Source organism: Mytilus californianus, unplaced genomic scaffold (assembly GCF_021869535.1).
Source record: "Mytilus californianus isolate M0D057914Y unplaced genomic scaffold, xbMytCali1.0.p SCAF_13, whole genome shotgun sequence".
Taxonomy (NCBI): Eukaryota; Metazoa; Mollusca; class Bivalvia; order Mytilida; family Mytilidae; genus Mytilus; species Mytilus californianus.
In genome coordinates, this window is record NW_026262615.1 from 447,615 (window position 1) to 471,754 (window position 24,140).

General features: G+C 33.5%; 1 protein-coding gene and 1 long non-coding RNA gene across 13 annotated transcripts in view; both read right to left on the reverse strand.

Annotated features, from left to right (window-relative positions):
* LOC127722974 (uncharacterized) overlaps window positions 1-24,140 on the reverse strand; it is a 436,121-nt gene that overhangs the window by 277,426 nt on the left and 134,555 nt on the right. The gene's annotated exons all lie outside the window — the stretch shown is intronic.
* On the reverse strand, window positions 1,685-12,649 carry LOC127722975 (uncharacterized). Its single transcript, XR_007991769.1, has 2 exons — window positions 12,432-12,649; window positions 1,685-1,753 (listed from the first exon to the last, which is right to left on the reverse strand). It is a non-coding gene; the product is annotated as an uncharacterized LOC127722975 (long non-coding RNA).

The following is a 24,140-nucleotide window of genomic DNA, read 5'->3' on the forward strand; positions in this document are numbered from 1 at the left end:
AAAACAATTTATATACAATTATATCATCGCAGTGCATTTCAATGCATGTACCACCATATTTGGGATTCTCTCTCAATGCATGTTATACTGTCGTTGGTGCTTTGCGTCAAATTGTGGTCTTGCACGGAGCACTTCAAAATATTGGTAAAAGAATTGTCCAAATCACATTCCACTGCTGTGTTTGGTAGTAAGGCTGTTGCCTGTGTTACCACTGTAACTACATATATTCCACTCGTGTCTTACATTTAGAATATATATAATATTATATTTGTCCATAAATTATACAATAAAATGCTCCGCAGGGCGCAGCTTGATACGACCGCAGGATCGAACCCTGAACAGTTGGGGCAAGTATGGACACAACATTCAAGCTTGATACAGCTTTGCATTTGGATTGTGATTAAATATTTGACACAGCATAGGTTTCTGACACAGAATGAATGTGGTGTAAGAACTTAAAAATTTTAAATTGGACATTCACCTATTATGGTCCAATATCCAAAATCTAAATACATGGTTAGATTCAGCATATCAAAGAACCCCAAGAATTCAATTTTTGATGAAATCAAACAAAGTTTAATTTTGGACCCTTTTGACCTCAATGTGGACAAAGTTGATAACGGGGCCCAAAAATCAAAAATCTAAATACATGGTTAGATTCAGCATATCAAAGAACCCCATATATTCAATTTTTGTTGAAATCAAACAAAGTTTAATTTTGGACCCCGATTTGGACCAACTTGAAAACTGGGCCCATAACCAAAAATCTAAATACATGTTTAGATTCAGCAAATCAAAGAACCCTAAGAATTCAATTTTTGTTAAAATCAAACTTAGTTTAATTTTGGACCCTTTGGACCTTAATGTAGACCAATTTGAAAACGGAACCAAAAATTAAGAATCTAAATACACGGTTAGATTCAACATATCAAAGAACCCCAATAATTCAATTTTTGATGAAATCAAACAAAGTTTAATTTTGGACCCTTTGGACCTCAATGTGGACCAATTTAAAAACGGGGCCCAAAATCCAAAAACTAAATACACGGTTAGATTCAGCATATTAAAGAACCCCAAGTATTCAAGAATAAAACCCCATTGAAATTGGTCAAGAAATAAGCAATTTATACGAAGTATCTTCTTTTGCACAATACTGTGCAATTAAATATTTCTTGCTATTGCGCAATACTGTACAATTGACAATTTCTTGCTATTGCGCAATATTGTGCTATTGGATATTTCTTGCTATTGCACAATACTGTGCAATTGAAGAATTCTTGCTATTGTGCAATACTGTGCAACTGAAGATTTCTTGCTATTGTGCAATACTGTGCAATTGAAAATTTCTTGCTATTGCTCAATACTTATTATATAATAATTTACACATCCTGTTTGGTGTGTATCTCCTACCATATCATTATTATTTGCTTTTAAATATAAATCAGAAATAACAAACTTAAAATGGATAATTTTAAAAGAAAAAAAAAGGAAAAAAAGGAAAAAAAAAAAATCCACCCCCCCCAAATTTGTTGAACCCCCTTATGATTCATCACCCCCAAACTCAATCCCAGCCTTCCCTTTGTGGTATGGTACCTTGCAGTACAATTGCAGAGAGATCCATACACTTGAACACAAGTTATTGTCTGGAAACTAGAAAAATGTGTTTTTTAGCCCCTTTTTGGCCCCAAATTCCTAAACGTTTGAGGCAATTACCCCCAAACTCAAACCCAGCTTTTCCTTTGTGATATGGAACCTTGTAGTACAATTTCAGAAAGATCCAAACACTTACACACAAGTTATTGTCCTGAAACTAGAAAAATGCTTGTTTTTTGCCCCTTTTTGGCCCCTAATTCCTAAAATATTGAGGCAATTACCCCCATCATCAATCCCAGCCTTCCCTTTGTGGTATGGTACCTTGCAGTACAATTTCAGAGAGATCCATACACTTGAACACAAGTTATTGTCTGTAAACTAGAAAAATGCTTATTTTTGGCCCTTTTTTGGCCCCCAATTCCTAAACGTTTTGGCAATTACCCCCAAACTCAATTCCAGCTTTCCCTTTAAGATATGGAACCTTGTAGTACAATTTCAGAAAGATCTATACACTTACACACAAGTTGTTGTCCTGAAACTAGAAAAATGCTTGTTTTTTGCCCCTTTTTGGCCCCTAATTCCTAAAATATTGAGGCAATTACCCCCATCATCAATCCCAGCCTTCCCTTTGTGGTATGGTACCTTGCAGTACAATTTCAGAGAGATCCATACACTTGAACACAAGTTATTGTCTGTAAACTAGAAAAATGCTTATTTTTGGCCCCTTTTTGGCCCCCAATTCCTAAACGTTTTGGCAATTACCCCCAAACTCAATTCCAGCTTTCCCTTTAAGATATGGAACCTTGTAGTACAATTTCAGAAAGATCTATACACTTACACACAAGTTATTGTCATGAAACTAGAAAAATGCTTGTTTTTTGCGTGTCAATTTCCGTTTCTGTATGGCGTTACACTGAATCGCACAACTGATTTAACTAAATTATAAGATATGGATGCGCGCGGCTCTTTGCTGGACGAGGGTTTTTAGAAAAAGTACTTTTTTCTTGTTGACCACAATACGCGGGAAATCCGACATACGAGGTATTAACTTGGCATGGCCTGATGCTAATTGTATTAATGTTTCAGTTTTTAGACATATGGTCGAGATGAATAGGGAGGTTTTTGCAAATGAAAGGCTGGCTTAACCCTTCTATGTTGTTAGCCTCAACCAAGTCAGGTTATCTTAGCAATGTATTGTTCCCAATCTGATTGAAATGTAAATCCTATGTCAAAGCTTTGCTAACAAGGATATGACAACAGTCAGTGTTACTTTCTGTTCTGTAAATAATTTTATTAGCAATGAAATTTCAGCCTTCAAATATTTGAAAGTGTGTATTATTCCCACAAAACCAGAGGATCTTGAAAGGTCTATGAAACAGAAAGTAGAACTGATTGTTTTTAGATCCTTGTTATCAAAGCTTGCACACATGATCTGTATTTCAATCAGATTGTTTTGTTCCTTGTTGTATCTTGTTGTTTGCAGGTTTGTGTTTCTGAGGAGTCAGGTCTTGTTGGTTGACTAGCAAGATGTGCTATCCAGTATTTTTCTTGATTTCTGCTAGCTGTTTATTATATTCTTCAAGAACATGATAAAATACCTTTTATATGCAATGTTATTATTTCTTCCTGCTCAGATCTTGTGTTTAAAAAAATCTCTCTTTCCTCTGAAGTTTCTTTTCTTTCTGGAAAAGGAAAAATAATTTGATCATATATATGGTCTCATGCAAAAGGTTAACATTTTATATATCTTATAAGCCAATCATTAGATAACATTCAACATCAGATATCTAACTACTGATTCTGATTATATTTTACATGAGATGTCTGATACTGATTGTTTATTACATCATATATCATATATTGATTATACTTTATATCAGATATCTGATAACAATTACATTTTACATCAGATATCTGATAGTGATTATATTTTACAACAGATATCTGATACGGATTATATTCTACATTAGATATCTGATACCGATTACATTCTACATCAGATATCTGATCCTGATTATATTTTACAACAGATATTTGATACAGATTATATTCTACAGCAGATATCTGATACGGATTACATTCTACATCAGATATCTGATCCTGATTATATTTTACAACAGATATCTGATACGGATTATATTCTACAGCAGATATCTGATACCGATTACATTCTACATCAGATCTGATCCTGATTACATTTTACATCAGACATCTGATATGAAAGTCTTGGGTAAAATATCGCTAGTATTGTCATTTTAGCGATATTCTTTAACATTGTCATAAAGCGGGAGGTTTGGCTAGCCATTAAACCAGGTTCAACCCACCATTTTTCTTAAAATGTCCTGTACCAAGTCAGGATTATGGCAGTTGTTATCAAATAGTTCGTTTCTATGTATGTTGGCGTTTGTTTTTGTTGCACTTCAGTGTTTCTGTTGTTCATTTGTTTTCATCTTATAGTAGATGCGTTTCCCTTGGTTTTAGTTTGTAACCCGGATTTGTTTTCTCGCAATCGATTTATGACTTCTGAACACTGGTATACTTAACTGTTGCCTTTATTTGGGCTAATTCTAAGGCCAATGTGCAATGATTTATGAAAAGACTGTTTCATATAAATGTCACTTAAGGATGTACTTAGGTGAAATTAAAAACAAATCTAGAATTTAAAATTGATACTATAAGTTGGAAGTGCATTAGTTAAGGAACAAAATAAGCTAAACATATTGATAGGCTATGGAGCTCCTTTCTCGAGATATCTTTTTTAAGTGGCGGGAAAAGGCTGACTCAGACTTTTACCTTATATTTGCATTGGTATTATTTGGATCTCAAATCGAAAGAAAAGAAATCTAGAATCTATAAATTTTGGTAAATGACCATTTATTAACTATTGAAGTCTTAGATGAAAAGAAAAATGGGGGTTATGGGGCAAAATATTTTACCCTGTATCGTAGGAAGAAAACCAAGGAGTCTGAAACCAATTCCTAAACCTGACCTAAGTACATCCTTAAAACAAACTAACGTATCAGGAAACACATTTTCATGTGCTTTTGACTTTGGTTAATAGTTTACTCATTGGAAAAAAGAGGTGGAACATACAAAAGGGACATTCACACTCATAAGTCAAAAATAAACTGACAAAGCCATGGCTAAATAAGAATAAATGGAGAATGTGTCCCCATGGACACAGATGATGCCCCCGTTTGCATACAACATTATAAAGGGACATTACTCAAGAACAATTGTGACGCTACCCAAATTTGTACTTGATCTGAGTTTTGTGGAAATAAGGATTGTGTATAGGTCTCATAATGTTTGGTTGGGACAAACTTAAGTTACAGAATGGAAACTAAAAATTTTGCAATTTTTTCGATTTTTAAAGGGACATAACTTGATAATGATTAAAGTGACGCCATCAAAATTCAACTTGATCTGTATTTTGTGATAATAAGCATTGTGTATAAGTTTCATAACATTTGGTTTAGGCAAACTTAAGTTAGAAAACGGAAACTAAAAATTTTACAATTTTTCCATTTATAAAGGGGCATAACTCTAGAACGGTTAAAGTGACGCCACCAAAATTCGAAGTTGATCTGTGTTTTGTAGTAATAAGCATTGTGTATAAGTTTCATAACATTTGGTTGAGGCAAACTCAAGTTAGAGAACGGAAACCAATTTTGGGACATACGTACGAACAGACGGACAAGGGTAAAACTAAATGCCCCCTCCGCTACGGCGGGGGCATAAAAAGACCAAAAATCAAACAAGTCAACATAGAAAATTAAAGGTGTCAGACCATCAATTCACTGACCTCAATTTAGAACGTATGTTAAAGTAGCCCTTTCCTGACAAAAAAAAAATAGTGCTTTTAAAATGCCATTGTTTACTTGAAACTAACCAACAAATGAAAATTTTGGTGCAAGAGAAATATATTTAGACAATTTTGAGCTAAAATTTACTTCTCCATGAGTTTGCATTAAAAATTGAGGATTAATGCGCTCCATTGTATACCTATTTAACATATTTAAGATTTCCAGAAAACCAGGGGTTATTTTTAGTAGTACTTGGCTTCCGAACAGTAGTTCTTCGTAAAAAGACTTAAAATATAGGTTGAAAATTGGCATGTAGAAAGATGATACATTTATGAATCAGGCTATACCTGGTTTGATGGAGTAAAAGGTAAAATATTTCAAAAGCTGTGAAACTTACAAAATGGTTGATGAAATAGGGATTTTAAATTAGTGGTCTGACACTTAGGCTGAGCAACACGAACCCCGCCAAAAACTTTGGTAGATCTCAGGTGGCCTGGAAGGGTAAGCAGATCCTGCTCCACATGTGACACCCGTCATGTTGCTTATGTTTGTACAAAACCGGTGATAAGTCTGATTGTTAGGTTACATTGCAAAGTATACATTATCTCCTTAATATGATTTTCAATAACTGAACTACATAAAATACTACCAATATCATTTAAAACCTATATTTTGTGGCATATTTATCATGTAAATTTACCTTGTTTTTTACTTCTTTTTATCCCAAAATAAATGAAAATGGACACTAACACTATTACCACTATAGTAATTCCAGTTATTATAGCACCTCTGAAATCAATTGAAATATAGATCTTAAGCATTATATCATTTATGGTTTTACAGAGCCTGAATTGATAACCCAGTATCTTTATCCAATGTCAAGATTAGTCATTTTTGAACAAAAAATTAGGTAGCCTTCTTTGCCTCAAAGTTTGATAGCAACTAAACCTTTATGCCAATTTTCAATTTTTAGTAAAATTGAATAACTGACCAACTGAAATATAGAATTGTTGTTTAGATCATCATGCATATGTTTATCATATAACCATTCAAAACAAGGCTTTTTTTTTAAATTGAATGCGATTTCTGGGGTTTTTGTGCCATTGGTTTGCTGTCTCAAAGATAATTCACTAGCAAGTTGAAGGTGTGTTTGATTTGTCAATTTCATTTCAATCAATTACTTCTGTTCATATATAACTAGGTTATGTGTAAATCTATAATGTAAACAGTAGTTTACAATGATGTAATTGATTTAAGAAAAACCCTGTTCATATCCTTATCATAAATCTCTGATTTGTATGTGCATTTTTCAGAGGATTGCTACAGAAGGTGTAATAATTAACTTAGTAGGGTAAAATCTTTGAGATGTTCATCTTACCATGCTCATGTAAAAATAGTATTGTATTGTTTTGCTTGATATGCACAGTAGAGGGACAATAAATAACACACAAAAATAGGTGATTTAAACAGTGAATCTTAGTGGACTGTATCAAATATCAGGTTTTAATTTACCATCGTCTGCAGAGATAACACAAAAATGCTGATCAAAATCCAGGAATAAGTTTTTAGAACAAAAAAATACATGTATTACTTTCATTTATATATAACTTAGTTCTGCCAGGCATTGACAATTTATCCTTTGCACAGGTTTATAGACACAGAAACTTTTACCAAAGTTATAATAATGAACCTGTTCACAAATTTAAAATTATCAAAAGGAGCATAGAATGAGGATTCTATAGTAAGATGTTTCATAAATATTCTATAATTTTCTTGCATTAAAAAATGGATAAGATCTCCAGTTTTGTTTAATCTTCTACTAAAGTTTTTAACCCAGATCCCTGCAACTACCATAGTTTCTGCAAAAACTAAAAAATATGGAAAAATTATATTTTAAGGGCAATAACTCTTTAATATAAAGGATTAATTGACAATTTTGATTAATTGACTTATTTGTAGGTCTTACTTTGCTGAGCATTTTTGCCTTTAAAGATTCTCTCTATCTATCATAGTTTCGGTAAAAAAACAAAAAAAATAAGTCAATTCATCTTTCAAGGGCAATTTAAGGGATCAATTTACGATTTCAGTCTCACTGAATTTATTGTAGGTCTGACTTTGCTTAATATTTTTGCTGTTTGAAATTTCTCTCTATCATAGTTTCCGCTAAAAAATAAAAAAAAAAACAACTGTCTTTCAAGAGTAATAACTCCTATAAGGGTTTGATGAACATTTTTGCCATCAAAGTTTCTGTTTCATGTGTTTATTTATCATAGTTTCTGAAAAAAGAAATTACAAATCTAATACAAATAGGCTTTTTAGGGCAAACTCTTAGTTAAAAATTAAAGCCATGGCAGCCATGTTCGTTGGCAGAAACTATAAAGATACAAACCTCATACTAGATGCCAAAAGGATCATGCGCTTCAAGTTTGGTTGAAATTGGTTCAGTAGTTTTAGAGGAGAAGATCTTTGAAAAATTTTATACCGACGATGACGACCACAGACCAGGGACGCTTGACACCAAGAGATGGCAATAGCTCATATGGTCCTGTGAGCCAAATGAGCTTAAAACAATATGTGGGGAATACATCAACAGATTCTTTAAATACAACCTATCCACAGCGTAAAAAGTTCTTAAAACTGCATGTATGTTCTTTTTTTAAAAATTATATTCGATGAAATTCGATTAGAAAGGAAAGCTATTTTGCACAGTTAAACGTAATGCTAAACCAAGCTTTGCATGAAACATATATATACAAATATTAAACAGACAATTACTATGAATGCTTCGTTTGACAATCAAATAGTACTTTTCTCCTCCCACTTGTAAGGTTATAATGATTGTATGACTGAGCAATGATACAACAGTTAACTACACACTCAAGTCTGTGTAGATAATAGCATGTATTTTACATTAAGAAGATAGACTAAGACATGTCCATCAAGTAGACTTCTTTACTTACATTTCTCCTGGAGATAATCTGCTGTTACCAGTGGGAACATCAGTTTGTGTAATGGCTGAAATAAAATACACTTATAACATGTTAACTGTAAAAAGAAACAAACTTGATATATATATATAATTTTCCATATTGCCACTGGCAGCCATGTTTTTCTGTAAATTGGATCCAAATGAAGATCACTAGTAGAAACAAATTCATACATCAATGCTGCTTAGATTATTTCACATACATGAAGGACTTAATTGTGATATCAAAGAAGAAGAATAAATGTGATTTTCCATATCATTGCAATGGGAACTGTGAGCCACAATTGGGAGCCATTGGATCAACATTCAAGGACGATCACTGTTTAGGGTCTACAAATAATTAACCCTGCAATGTTTTGTCATTTCAATCAGAATCAACCATTCTCAATTTTATTATGTCATGTAAGTCTGGTGGCATATTTGTTTTCCATTTTGAACCAAATGACATGAATGATAATATGTTTTGGAAGATCTTTTATACATTCATTACTGTCAAGCCTATTTCACAAAGGTATAATGGTTTCAGAGACGAAAATGAAATCTAATTTTACAAATAATTTCAAAAATCGGAATTTTATGCAACCAATGCCACCATGTTTGTTTTTAACAACATTTAATGAGAATCATTTGTAGGGAGTATTCCAATCATCAGGAAATTCTGTAAACTTTCAGAGTAGAATATTTTTAAATCTGGTCAATCAAAATAAAAGATTGCCTCTGGGGGCCATGTTTTTTATCCAGTTGATGTGTTTTTCACCAAATTGTTATAATAAGTGAATTTCCTGTTTTGATTTTTTTTTATGTTTTTTGTGAATCTTATTATTCTACAGATCAAGAACAACAAATATTTTAACATTGCTCCATGTCCATGTGCCTGTCCCTAGTCTGAGAACCAACCAATAACTTTATTTTTATTTTGTAATAATATTAAATGTATTCACAATGTTTGATACACTATAGGAGATGTAAAGACTGACACCTGTATGTTGTTGACAACTGTATGGTGACATCTAAGAGTTCTTCTAGTTTTTGTGTCACTTACGGCTGCTGCCTCATTGACATCTACCCCATATCTTTTATATAGATGATATACTTCAATGTGGTTTGGTTTTTTTGGGTGTTCATTGGGTTGTTGTTATCAATTAACCAATACCCCACATCTCCTTTTATTAACCTCAATTTTTTTTTAAGGTCATTGGGTTTCTTGGGTCTCAATGACATATCCAAATCTCCTTTGGTTTATGTATGTGAAGTTAGCAGCCGGTTCGTTATTCGAAATTCGATATTCAATATCCAACCGGCTGCTAGCAGTCGGTTGGATATTCAAAATTTAGTTGAAAATCATAAAAAAATTAAATACTTGATAACATTAAAAGCACGAATTTTCATAGTTAAGAGGACTGATAAGATACGTAGGAAATCGTTTAATGACCTCTTCAAGCTGTCGTAAATTCTCGTTGTCCTCGAATATAAACCCTTTTCTAAGTTGCATATTTGTCTTTATGTAATATAGATTTTTATCAATAAAACAACTTCAAATATGTACTTTTATATATGATATTTCTTAAAACAAAAAGAAAAACCTATAACTCTAGAAACATTTAGAAATATAAATAGAAATATTTATGGAAAGCCCAAAAAAAGAAATATATAGTGAAAACCTACCTGAGACCGCTTAAATGAGGGTGAGACCCCACTGGTCTTTCAATGTCCATAAAATTCAACTTGATCATAGACTCTATATATGTAAAGGTTGTATTAGAAGGATTTCCCAGAATAATGTCATCTTCGATATCTACGGAGGGCTTAGATTGTCACTTTTCATCTAAAAATTGTCAAAATTTTAGGACAAAGGGCACAGGGCAACGGTGAGAGCCCCTGATCTCTCAATCTTTCTAATATTATGTAGACATTTAGTTAATAGGTAGATACACACATGACTAAAAGGAATTTGGGTACACTTCTTGTCTTCCATGTTTACGGAGCGCCCAAAGTGCCAGTTGGATATTCAAAATATATAGTGAAAACCTACCTGAGACCGCTTAAATGAGGGTGAGACCCCCCTGTTCTTTTAATGTCTATAAAATTCGACGAATTCATAGACTCTGTATAAATAAAGATTGTATCAAAAGGATTTCCCAGAATAATGTCATCTCCGATATCTACTGTTTAAAATTAAGCAGATTGAGAGATTAGGGGGCTCTCACCATTGCCCTGTGCCCTTTGTCCTTAAATTTTGACAATTTTTAGCTGAAAAGTGACAATCTAAGCCCTCCGTAGATATCGAAGATGACATTTTTCTGGGAAATCCTTTTGATACAATCTTTATTTATACAGAGTCTATGAATTCGTCAAATTTCAAAGACATTGAAAGAACATGGGGGGTCTCACCCCCATTTAAGCGGTCTAAGGTAGGTTTTGGCTATATATTTTGAATATCTAACTGGCACTTTGGGCCCTCCGTAAACATATAAGACAGGAAGTGTACCCAAATTCCTTATAGTCAAGTTTGTATCTACCTATTAATTAACTGTCTGTTTAATATTAGGCAGATTGAAAGATCAGGGGGCTCTCACCATTGCCCTATGCCCTTTCTCATGGGGGGTGGGGGGTGGGGAAGTCATTAGGTTGCTGTCTCATTGACATATCTTTTTTTTAATTTTTGTCGAGCCTGCAACTTTTGTCGCAAAAGTGAGACATAGCGATCCTACATTCCGTTGTCGGCTGCGGCGTCCACAAATATTCACTCTGTGGTTAAAGTTCTTCAAATTTTTATAACTTTCTAAAACTATCCTGGATTTCTACCAAACTTGGACAGAAGCTTGTTTATGATCATAAGATAGTATCCAGAAGTAAATTTTGTAAAAAAATCCTGTTTATCCGTATTTTACTCATAAATGGATTTAGTTTTTCTGCCAGTTAACATTACATTCACTCTGTGGTTAAAGTTTTTCAAAATTTTAATAACTTTCTTAAACTATCCTGGATTTGTACCAAACTTGGACAGAAGCTTGTTTATGATCAAAAGCTAGTATCTAGAAAGAAATTTTGTAAACAAATATTTCCTGTTTTTCCGTATATTACTTATAAATGGACTTAGTTTTTCTTCCAGTTAACATTACATACAGTCTGCAGTTAAAGTTTTTAAAACATTTATTAAATTCATAAACCATCCTGGATTCTTACCAAACTTGAACAGAAGCTTCTTTCATTCAAAAGATAGTATCTAAAGGAAAATTTTTAATAATTATTTCCCCTTTTTTGTTGAGCCTGCGACTAACAGCAAAAGTAGGCGAGACACTGGGTTCCGCGGAACCCTTACCAATTTATTTTTTAGGGGGGGATCCATTGGGTTGCTCTCTCTCTTTGGAATATTATTTCACATTTCCTTTTATTTACCTCCATGTGTATAGTTTTTTTTCCTCTTTTTTATTGGGGGAGGGGAGGATTTTTTAGGGAGCTGAGGATCATTTGGTTGCACTCTCACTGACATACCAATATGTCTTGTTTTATAGATGTCATGGGTTGCGTTCTCTTTAACGTAAACCCAACTATTTCAATTGGTCTTGGTGGGCAGTTGTCTCATTCTAAATCATATCACATTTTCTAGATTTTATATGTATCACAACCTTCAATAAAATGCTCCGCTGGGCGCAGCTTGATACGACCGCAGAGGTCGAACCCTGAACAGTTGGGGAAAGTATGGACACAACATTCAAGCTTGATACAGCTCTGAAATTGGATTGTGATTAAATATTTGACACAGCATAGGTTTCTGACACAGAATGAATGTGGTCTAAGAACTTAAAAAATTTTAATTTACCTATTATGGTCCAATATCCAAAATCTAAATACATACACGGTTAGATTCAGCATATCAAAGAACCCCCAGCCTTCCCTTTGTGGTATGGTACCTTGCAGTACAATTTCGGAAAGATCCATACACTTGAACACAAGTTATTGTCTGGAAACTGGCCCCAAATTCCTAAACGTTTAAGGCAATTACACCCAAACTCAAACCCAGCTTTCCCTTTGTGATATGGAACCTTGTAGTACAATTTCATAAAGATCCATACACTTACACACAAGTTATTGTCCTGAAATTAGAAAAATGCTTGTTTTTTGCCCCTTTTTGGCCCCCAATTCCTAAATTTTGAGGCAATTACCCCCAAAATCAATCCCAGCCTTCCCTTTGTGGTATGGTACCTTGCAGTACAATTTCAGAGAGATTCATACACTTGAATACAAGTTATTGTCTGGAAATTAGAAAAATGCTTTTTTTTTACCTCTTATTCCTAAACGTTTTGGGCAATTACCCCTAAAATAAATTCCAGTTTTCCCTTTGTGATATGGAACCTTGTAGTACAATTTCAGAAAGATCCATACACTTACACACAAGTCATTGTCATGAAACTAGAAAAATGCTTGGTTTTTGCCCCTTTTTTGGCCCCTAATTCCTAAAATTTTGAGGCAATTACCCCCAAAATCAATCCCAGCATTCCCTTTGTGATATGGAACCTTGTGGTACAATGTCAGAGAGATCCATACACTAACATACAAGTTATTGTCTGGAAGTTACAAAAATGCTTATTTGTGGCCCCTAATTCCTTAACTGTTGGTACCATAACCCCCAAAATCAATCCGAACCTTCCTTTTATGGTATTGAACCTTATGGTAAAATTTCATAGAGATCCATTCACTTAAACAATGTGTCTTCGGACGACGACGCCGACGTCAAACCAATATACGACCGCGGTCGTATAAAAATTGTTGACACCTCAGATGATATTGAAGCTGGATAAAGCAAGTCTTAATAGTGGCATTCCCGAACTTTTATCATAGTCTAGACAAAATTTTGAAAATAATTGATGTCTGTAGTGTGTTGTTTCATTGATGATTACCCTATTTTTTTTACTCATACCACATTATATTTGTTATTATATTCGTCAGAACCATATCTTTGGAGTGTGTGTACTTACAGGTGAAAACATCCTCTTCAAGTAGAAACTTTCTTTCCCCTATAGTTGCATCATACACACAGGAATACGAAACATTCAGGTCTTGTTTAGTCAGATTTTGAATAATTAAGGTGTATCCATCCTTTAAAACCTTCCCATCATACTTTTTATTAGGTTGTCCTGTTTTGACGTCTATAAACAGTGTTTGTTGTACAGGAGTCAACCTATCCCATCCAGCATTTTTGGGACAGCAGTTTGAAACATTGCAAAATAATGTTACACTTTGTCCATACTCTGTTGCCTTTCCAACAACCGTCCATTCCAAAACACCTGAAACTCATGAAGTTGATTTCCTCTTTAAATTAAAGGTTCATATTTAGGTCACATACTAATATGGATACAAACAACTAGAGCCTCTAAAGAGCATATGCGTCGCTCACCTAGGTCTATGAGAATCTTCAACAATGGACTTTCTCCAACATTGTGGACCAGATTAGAATTCATGACAAAAATATTTTTTTTTGTTGATCTTGTATTATTGCTGATAATTTTCCTGTTGACAGTTTCTCTCTATTTTCTTTAGTTTTTGCCCAAAACACAAAAAAAACGATAAAAAAATATCAATTAAGGCAATCACTTCTATACAGTGTTAACCAACAATTTCGGCAAAATTTTATTTATTTGTAGATTTTGTTTTACTGATCATTTTTGCTATTCAAAGTGCAAAGTATCTATCTGAAAAATTATTACACCAGGGTTTTCGATATCACAAACTAGTCAAAACATTTACTAAATTTTATCACCGGTATAAGGACATCATTCGTAAATATAGCTCAACATGCAGACTTCTTATACGTTCAGGTATTTCACATCCAATTTTTTATGGAAATATTCTTTATAAAGCACAAAAATGTCAGTATTCACCTCTGAAGCTAACAAAACCTTTAAATAGACTTATTAAGAAGGGATATAGTTACGATACTGTTGTCAGGTCATTAAAGATTGCATATTTTGGCGTTAATATTGATTCACTTATAGGGTCTTTGCATCGGCACTAAACACATTTATTTAAAAACCAGTTATTGGCATGACACGGGTTAATTATGTTCTTCTCATATATGTTATGATGGTATGATACTAAACCCCTAACGGGAAGGATTGTGCCTGATATTCATATGATGAAGACATAATCTTTCAATCAGTTTAATTGAAGTCTGGAGCTGGCATGTCAGTTAACTGCTAGTAGTCTGTTGTTATTTATGTATTATTGTCATTTTGTTTATTTTCTTTGGTTACATCTTCTGACATCAGACTCGGACTTCTCTTGAACTGAATTTTAATGTGCGTATTGTTATGCGTTTACTTTTCTACATTGGCTAGAGGTATAGGGGGAGGGTTGAGATCTCTTAAACATGTTTAACCCCGCCGCATTTTTGCGCCTGTCCCAAGTCAGGAGCCTCTAGCCTTTGTCAGTCTTGTATTATTTTTAATTTTAGTTTCTTGTGTACAATTTGGAGTTTAGTATGGCGTTCATTATCACTGAACTAGTATATATATTTGTTTAGGGGCCAGCTGAAGGACGCCTCCGGGTGCGGGAATTTCTCGCTGCATTGAAGACCTGTTGGTGACCTTCTGCTGTTGTCTGTTCTATGGTCGGGTTGTTGTCTCTTTGACACATTCCCCATTTCCATTCTCAATTTTATCTATCTCCTATAGTTTTTCAGATATTAGGCCTAAATGAAAATATTGCTTGTTTGCCCTTTACTGACCAGCAACCGATTCAATAAATTCTTTCCAACAGAAAATCTTTTATTTGTATTTACTGGCAAATTTTTTTTTGAAATGATTTTTCATTCCGACCGAAAATCTTTCCTGTATAAGGTTAAGCCCGTTTAGTATCATTGGAGCGTTTTACTTGATCGCCGGCATGATATGAGATTCAAAACATTGGTTTGACATCAACGTCAAATGTTTGGAAGGCATGACTAACATTGCCCTGTGTATCACAATAATTGAAGAGCAGGGTTCATTCAAGAAACCGTTGGTCAAAAACAAAATTATCAACCTTCAGTCTTGTAACATTTTAATATGGATACTTCTAAACACTCTAGAATTAACCCGCTCTCAATAGATTTAAAGAAAAATAAGATAAATGCTTAGTATAAGCTCCTCCAACTTGTTGCGCGGCATTGTTAGTGAATGCACTGCATGGCAGTAGCTTTATATTCTAGTCAAATATTGATTTCACAGATATGTCTCAGGTTATTTTAGTTGCGTTTCTATTAAAATTGTTAGTACATGTAGTACTGGTATGTGAATAAAACATGCTTCAGATATATCTTACACTTGTTTTCATTTCTGACAGAAATTGAAAAATTCTGTATATAATTTCAGTCTACCAAAAATATAGAAAGATTATGGTTAACCATAAGTTATTGAAATCTAAACTATATGAATTTGAAATAAGTGTATCTTGCAAATTGCCTATCTCTTTTCTTTTACTTCAATAAAGAGCAGAATGATTCTTGAAGCCCTCTGTTTCACAGGTCTGCAGCACTATAGTTAGAACGCTCAGTTTCCATGTGCTTAGAGGGACTGGTTATTGATCCATGTGCCTTTTTGCACTGTAACAGCCAACATGTCGGAGTACTTAAAATTGCTCTTTAATGACGATTTTTACCAATATTTTACGTTTTTGTCTTTTAATGTTAACCTCTGTTTAATATCAACTCTGACATCTGAGTCCTGACCATGCAAATCAATATGTCATAGTAAAGACATGATTTTGGTTAACAACCAAATGTCAGACAACATAATAACAAGTACAGAAAGATGGACATATACACTGCTTAGATTATCAGGACCTTCTCGGTAACATATATAGACAAGTACAGAAAGATGGACATTATACACTGCTTAGATTATCAGGACCTTCTCTGTAACATATATATAGACAAGTACAAAAAGATGAACATATACACTGCTTAAATTATCTGGACCTTCTCTGTAACATAGACAAGTACAGAAAGATGGACATATACACTGCTTAGATTATCATAACCTTCTCTGTAACATAGACAAGTACAGAAAGATGGACATATACACTGCTTAGATTATCATAAACTTCTCCTGTAACATAGACAAGTACAGAAAGATGGACATATACACTGCTTAGATGATCATAACCTTCTCTTGTAACATAAACAAGTACAGACAGATGGACATATACACTGATTAGATTATCTTGACCTTCTCTGTAACATAAACCAGTACAGACAGATGGATATATACACTGCTTAAATTATCAGGACTTTCTCTGTAACATAGACAAGTACAGAGAGATGGACATATATACACTGCTTAAATTATCTGGACCTTCTCTGTAACATAGACAAGTACAGAAAGATGGATATATACACTGCTTAGATTATCATATATAACCTTCTCTGTAACAAAGGCAAGTACAGACAGATAGACATTTACACTGCTTAAATTATCAGGAACTTCTCTGTAACATAGACAAGTACAGAAAGATGACATATACACTGGTTAGATTATCATAACCTTCTCTGTAACAAAGAAAAGTACAGACAGATAGACATATACACTGCTTAGATTATCAGGAACTTCTCTGTAACATAGACAAGTATAGACAGATAGACATATACACTGCTTAGATTATCAGGAACTTCTCTGTAACATAGACAAGTATGGAAAGATGGAAATATACACTGATTACATTATCATAACCTTCTCTGTAACATAGACAAGTACAGAAAGATGGACATACACACCATAAAGATGATCAGAGCTAATGCCAATGGTGATAAAACACAGAGAAATAAGATATGGTTTAATCTGACGTTTGCCCTTTTTTTAGTCTTTATTCCAAACCTTTAGTAAATTTGTTTTATAACTTGCTTTTTTAGATTGGGAGTGAGAAGCCTGTTATTCAGTGGTTGTCATTTGTTGCTGCATATCATATTTGTTTTTCTTTCATTGTTTTGTACATATATCAGGCTGTTATTTTTCTTGTTTGATATTTTCATTTCGGGGCCTTTTATAGCTGACTTTTTGGTATGGGTTTTGCTCTTTGTGTAAGGCCGTACAGTGATCCATAGTTGTTAACTTTTATGTCATTTGATCAAAGAAATTTGTGCCAATTGTTACAAAATCCAATCTTTCATTTGCGCCACAAGGTTATATTTCATTTGCGCAAAAAAAAAAACAACTACATTTGCACCATTTTACAGGTAACATATACAACGGAATAACGGAAAAGTTTTAAATATTCATTGCTACATCGTGAATAAGAATTTTTTTCGAGTATTGCCCCCTAGGTAACTAAGTAAGTTCATACTCATTTCTAATATAAAACTGAGTCATTAGGTTTAAAATTATACAGTGTTTACATGTTTGAGGTGTAATGATGGACATTGTTAGTTTTCTAAGAATTGGATTGTTTCATATTTTTCATATCGTGCCCGTTTACAGCCGACTATACAGTATAGGTTTTTTCATTTTTGAAGACCGTATGGTTGCCTGTAATTGCTTTCGTTGACTTCATTTGAACTTTGGCGGAAAGTTCTCTCATCGGCAATCTTACCACATCATCTTATTTTTATATGCTAACTATTTTTATTTTATAATATACATCAATTTTTTACTTACCTTGTATCATTAGACAGTTTACTAGAATCACCAACAGCAGCAAATACTTCATATCTCCGTGCTGATACAATATACAACAGCTTCTTTATTTTTCTATAGGAATTTATCTAAGTAAACTGTTTACATCTGAGTTCAATCCAAACTTATGGTAGGATTAATGTTGCGTAATATTCCTTTTTTGTGTAGTAAGTTAGAGACTGTAATTTGGCTTATGGTCTTTGGACATGAAGTTCTTCATCTTTCTTTCACTTTTTTTGGCAAATACACACTTGGTATCTTCTAATTGTTTTAAGTAAGAGAAAATAAAGCATTGCATAAGGTCATAATATTCTCAGTTGGTTGACTGACATCTTTTCACTTAATCCATTGGATGTGTACTGTCTGATTTGTTTTGTCTGAAAAAGATGATCTATTTATTAGTTGTAATTAGCTTTGACCTAAGCTTTAGATAACTGTGAGTATTCTTATTCTTGTCTTTTTATTAGTTTTTTTTTTTTTTTGCGCTTGATGCAATTTTGATGAGTCAATTCCTATTCAACTGCTTTTTACGGTTTGATGGTACATTGTGCTGTTATACCACTGTTTCAGGTTGACTTTGAGGAGGTCGGGGCTCTCACAAACCTTTCTAACCATATGCCACATTATGTATATTGCGGCCTGTTCCAAGTCAGGATCCTGTATTCAGTAGTTGTTGTTGGTTGATGTTTGTCATATTTGTTTTTCCTTTATTGCAACCAAAATGAAATTTTTCCAAAGATTCATCTCCTATTGTTCAATCTATTTAAACTTTTGTCAGTTCTATTGTCCCATTGAATAAATACAATAGCTATTGTTCTCTTGGACCTTCAAATTCCTTCTAAGAGAAATCCATCACTCTTTGATTAATTTACCTGAGTAATCAAAGTGCTGGATAGCACCTGTGGAAAGTTTGCAACGGTAGATGTGTATTATTTCAAATAGGTTGTAGATGTGTATTACTTCAAATAGGTTGTAGATGTGTATTATTTCAAATATATATTTAATCACAGCTTTGGTGTTTTTCCCTAAACCATTGTCTCATCAGCAATTATCAAAAATCACTTTTTTCATATGTTTGTCATGTAAAATTTTGATAATTTCTATTGCAACCTTAAACTGTAGATTTAAAATAATCAAATATACAGAAAGCTCTGTTAATTTCTTTCTGCGCCCATCCCATGTAAAGTATTTTTTATTGATTAAGGTCCTTCATATTTGTTTATAGTAAATTGTATTATTGCTAATTAAGCAGTTAGTTTTCTTGTTTGAATTGTTATATATTGCACAAACTCGGACTACAATTAGTAGATTGTGTGGTTAACGTTTTTTTCTGACTTCTAAAAATTTTTACTTAATACAAGAAATAATTGTAACAGGATGCTGTTACGAAGTCTCCGAAACAAAGCTCCCATAATTAGTCATTCCCATGGTCGCCTGACATTGGGCAAAGTCCAGTACAAATTGGTTTGGTCAAGTAAAGTGATATGCATAAGTGAGGAACATCAAGATACATCAGAACAATAGATAACATAATAGGAATAATCAATTCACATGATGACTGTGAGAACTGTGGTGAACTTAACCATAAAACATCCTTCTGTAGATTTAATATGAAAATTAAATGCTTCAAGTGTAATAGGTATGGCCACAAACTAAAATTTTGTACTGTTTGAAAAAATGGCAAAGAAGAAAATGCCAATTTTACATCTGTTTCAAACAAATTTGATGTACTGACAATATTATGTTCTGAATGCAATTTATTTCCATGCATGTGTAAATTATTTTCCTTGTCACAAGGGCTTCAGATTTCTGAGATAAAGAAAACTAGAAACACTAGAAAAACAATTAAAGAAAAGAATGAGAGTCATTTCTCACTTGACACAACCCAGGAAATGTCTACTGTCAAACTTTATAGTTCTAATGATGGGTTGATTAGTTCTGATAATTTTAACACTGAATCTCAGACATCTGTACAGGATACATTACTTGGTATTAAACAGCATGATACAAACTGTGTAATGTTTGATGATGAGTCTAATGTAGATAATTTATTGTTACCTCTCCCTCAGGTCAACATAATGATTGATGTGAAATTATCCTATGTCTCTGTATTTACTTTAGCAATTATTGTTTGTATATATCATCTAATCAATTTAGAAAACCATGCATTGACAGGGAAACAAATAGACTCTAATGATAAGATTTTTAATTCTTATGGTTTTAGTAAATCCAAAGGTATAAGGATTTGTTCTCATAATGTTAATAGGATTGAAAGTAAATATGAAGAAATTAAACATAACCTTATGTTTTCTGATAACCAACCTGATGTATTAGGATTGTGTGAAACATTTTTAACAAAACACACTACTGATAATGAATTACAAGTATCTGGTTATGTATTTTGAAAGAAAGGACAGAACATCACAAGGTGGGGGTGGTCTGATTGTTTATTTTTCTGAAACAATTAAATTTTTAAGAAAAAACAACATCGAAATAGGGGGTATTGAAACAATGTGGGTTGAAATTAAACCAGATTACAAAAAATCCTTTTTATTATGTTTTGTGTATAGGCCACCAAAGTCACTGATATATTGGGTTGATTATGGTCCAATATCCAAAATCTAAATACATACACGGTTAGATTCAGCATATCAAAGAACCCCAAGAATTCAATTTTTATTAAAATCAAACTAAGTTTAATTTTGGACCCTTTGGACCTTAATGTAGACCAATTTGAAAACGGGACCAAAAATTAAGAATCTAAATACACGGTTAGATTCAGCATATCAAAGAACCCCAATATTTCAATTTTTGATGAAATCAAACCTTATCATTATTATTTGCTTTTATATATAAATCAAAAATAACAAACTTAATATGGAAAATTTTAAAGCAAAAAAAAAAAGGAAACCCCCCCCCCAAATATTTTGAACCCCCTTATGATTTATCACCCCAAACTCAATCCCAGCCTTCCCCTTGTGGTATGGTACCTTTCAGTACAATTTCAGAGAGATCCATACACTTGAACACAAGTTATTGTCTGGAAACTGTAAAAATGCTTGTTTTTTTGGCCCCAAATCCCTAAATGTTTAGGGCAATTACCCCCAAACTCAAACCCAGCTTTCCCTTTGTGATATGAAACCTTGTGGTACAATTTCATAAAGATCCACACACTTATACACAAGTTATTGTCCTGAAACTAGAACATGTAGAAAAATGCTTGTTTTTTTGCCCCTTTTTGGCCCCTAATTCCTAAAATTTTGAGGCCATTACCCCCAATCTCAATCCCAGCCTTCCCTTTGTGGTATGGTACCTTGCAGTACAATTTCAGAGAGATCCATACACTTGAACACAAGTAATTGTCTGGAAACTAGAAAAATGCTTATTTTTGGCCCCTTTTTGGCCCCTTATTCCTAAACGTTTTGGGCAATTACCCCCAAACTCCTCTTTTTATAGTTTGTTCTTATGTAAACTTATCAATCCTTTTAGGAAGGGAGGCAGGAGGGATTCTGATCCTGAAATCCCGAACTTAATTTGCCCAAATCCCAAATTCCCAATCTTAAAACATTGAAATCCTGGTCCCCGACAAAAGAATAATCCCAAAATGATAAACATGGCGTCTAACATTAAATAAACAGGTCAATCATACTTTTTTCCATGGGATTACATGTCTTTTGAATATCTATTGCTATAAAACTGTACGTTAGCAAGGCATGGTGACCCTCTTGGAGAAACTGGATGGCCTTTGAAGCATGTGTGTAATGAAAACAGTTTGTATTTTGTAACCGTAAGCCGTAACCAACAGTTTAAAAATGTATTTTATAAATTCCCCCAGTTTTTGTTTTGTGGATTCTGATTTTTGATTATTTGGTTTTGTTCTGTGATTATTTTATGGAAGAATTTAAGGGAAAAATTGTCAACCCGACAATCAAAAATCCAGATTTCCTGAGTTTAAAATACGAAAATCACAAATCTTGTTCACAATTTTTCCCGAAATCCAGGAGTTAAGTTGTAGCCCCCACCCCCTCTTTAAGTAAAATTATTCTAAAAGGTCACCAATTCAACACTGTAATTAGATCTTTGAATATTGTTTTTATTGGAATAAATATTGATTCTGTTATCAGTAAATTAAAACCATACTAAGTAGTATCGTTATAAACATATGCACTTTCACGGTACTACAATCTGTCGATACCTTTATTTTGGCATTGCACAAGGTCATATTTTTCTCTGACTGTTTATCATGTTAATGACAACTATATACTAAATCCATTGGATGTTGGATGTGTACTGATTGATATATTAGTCTTAGATACATGATTTCTTTTATTAGTTGTTATTGGCTTTGAACTAGCTGTCAGGGACTGTGTCTGTGAGTTCTTTCAGACCTTTACTTTGTGTCTTTTTTGTTGTTCGGGATATTAAAGTATCCTGCCACATCCTGTCAGTGTCTGTGTTTTTCTTAGATGTTTTTCTACTTTGTACATGTTAAAATTGAGAATGGAAATGGGGAATGTGTCAAAGAGACAACGACCCGACCATAGAGCAGACAACAGCCGAAGGCCACCAATGGGTCTTCAATGCAGCAAGAAACTCCCGCACCCGGAGGCGTCCTTCAGCTGGCCCCTAAACAAATATGTATACTAGTTCAGTGATAATGGACGTCATACTAAACTCCAAATTATACACAGGAAACTAAAATTAATAAAATGCTTCGCTGGGCGCAGCTTGATACGACCGCAGAGGTCGAACCCTTAACAGTTGGGGCAAGTATGGACACAACATTCAAGCTTGATACAGCTCTGAATTTGGATTGTGATTAAATATTTGACACAGCATAGGTTTCTGACACAGAATGAATGTGGTCTAAGAACTTGATTTTTTTTAATTTACCTATTATGGTCCAATGTCCAAAATCAAAATACATGGTTAGATTCAGCATATCAAAGAACCCCATATATTCAATTTTTGTTGAAATCAAACAAAGTTTAATTTTGGACCCCAACTTGGACCAACTTGAAAACTGGGCCCATAATCAAAAATCTAAACACATGTTTAGATTCAGCATATCAAAGAACCCCAAGAATTCAATTTTTGTTAAAATCAAACTAAGTTTAATTTTGGACCCTTTGGACCTTAATGTACACCAATTTAAACAAGAGTGCACATGCTGAAATGTCTCGCCTTCTTTACTAATCATTGATATTATGTTGATAGTCCTAAATATAAAGCTTTATTACAACTGTCACATAAACTTAACATTAACCAAGTAAACTAAACATTGACCAATGAACCATGAAAATGAGGTCAAGGTCAGATGAACCATCCTAGGCAGGCATGTACAGCTAACAATTCTTCCATACAACAAATATAGTTGACCTATTGCTTATAGTTTAAGAAAAACAGACGAAAACACAAAAACTTAACACTGAGCAATGAACCTTGAAAATGAGGTCAAGGTCAAATAAAACCTGCGTGACTGACATATAGATCATAAAATATTTCCATACACCAAATATAGTTGAACTATTGCATATAGTATTAGAAAAAAAGACCAAAACTCAAAAACTTAACTTTGACCACTGAACCATGAAAATGAGGTCAAGGTCAGATGACACCTGCCAGCTAGACATGTACACCTTACAATCATTCCATACACCAAATATAGTAGACCTATTGCATACAGTATAAGAAAAACAGACCAAAACACAAAAACTTAACTATAACCACTGAACCATGAAAATGAGGTCAAGGTCAGATGACACCTGCCAGTTGGACATGTACACCTTACAGTCCTTCCATACACCGAATATACTAGACCTATTGCTTATAGTATCTGAGATATGGACTTGACCACGAAAACTTAACCTTGTTCACTGATCCATGAAATGAGGTCGAGGTCAAGTGAAAACTGTCTGACGGGCATGAGGACCTTGCAAGGTACGCACATACCAAATATAGTTATCCTATTACTTATAATAAGAGAGAATTTAACATTACAAAAAATCTGAACTTTTTTTTCAAGTAGTCACTGAACCATAAAAATGAGGTCAAGGACATTGGACATGTGACTGACGGAAACTTCGTAACATGAGGCATCCATATACA